The 826-nt window shown below is 51.7% G+C and overlaps 1 non-coding gene and 1 pseudogene across 1 annotated transcript; both read right to left on the reverse strand.

Annotated features, from left to right (window-relative positions):
- Positions 1-271: 271 nt before the first annotated feature.
- LOC123179470 (uncharacterized) lies at positions 272-413 on the reverse strand (annotated as a pseudogene).
- A 297-nt stretch (positions 414-710) lies between these two features.
- Positions 711-826, reverse strand: LOC123179469 (5S ribosomal RNA; the record flags this gene model as incomplete). Its single annotated transcript, XR_006490391.1, has 1 exon — positions 711-826. It is a non-coding gene; the product is annotated as a 5S ribosomal RNA (ribosomal RNA).

Raw genomic sequence — 826 nt, forward strand, 5'->3', positions numbered from 1 at the left:
TATCCTTGCCCCTCCCAGCTCCACTACAAAGACGATTGTACATTGCTTTGGCCGCTCCCTCTCAACTACGGAGACGAGTTTAACGCGGTTTCCACCCCTCCCTCTCAACCGCACCAGTGCACGCTTGCTGCGCCACAACGCCGACGCTGGACCCGTGAATCGTGAGCACCCAGCTATGACTTACCGCACTCGTGCAAAATAATAAAACACGGTAAATATATTACTTACACGTGCGTTTTGTTTTGCAAGCGGCGCGGAAAAAATTAAAAAGGGAATGCAACACGAGGACTTCCCAGGAGGTCACCCATCCTAGTACTACTCTCGCCCAAGCACTAGTACTACTCTCGCCCAAGCACGCTTAACTTCGGAGTTCTGATGGGATCCGGTGCTTTAGTGCTGGTATGATCGCATCCAACATGTTACCCCGGTCTTCGTCTCTTATCCTTGCCCCTCCCAGCTCCACTACAAAGACGATTGTACATTGCTTTGGCCGCTCCCTCTCAACTACGGAGACGAGTTTAACGCGGTTTCCACCCCTCCCTCTCAACCGCACCAGTGCACGCTTGCCGCGCCACAACGCCGACGCTGGACCCGTGAATCGTGAGCACCCAGCTATGACTTACCGCACTCGTGCAAAATAATAAAACATGGTAAATATATTACTTACACGTGCGTTTTGTTTTGCAAGCGGCGCGGAAAAAATTAAAAAGGGAATGCAACACGAGGACTTCCCAGGAGGTCACCCATCCTAGTACTACTCTCGCCCAAGCACGCTTAACTTCGGAGTTCTGATGGGATCCGGTGCTTTAGTGCTGGTATGATCGCA

The sequence above is a fragment of the Triticum aestivum genome, unplaced genomic scaffold, assembly GCF_018294505.1.
Source record: "Triticum aestivum cultivar Chinese Spring unplaced genomic scaffold, IWGSC CS RefSeq v2.1 scaffold153953, whole genome shotgun sequence".
NCBI classification, from domain to species: Eukaryota; Viridiplantae; Streptophyta; class Magnoliopsida; order Poales; family Poaceae; genus Triticum; species Triticum aestivum.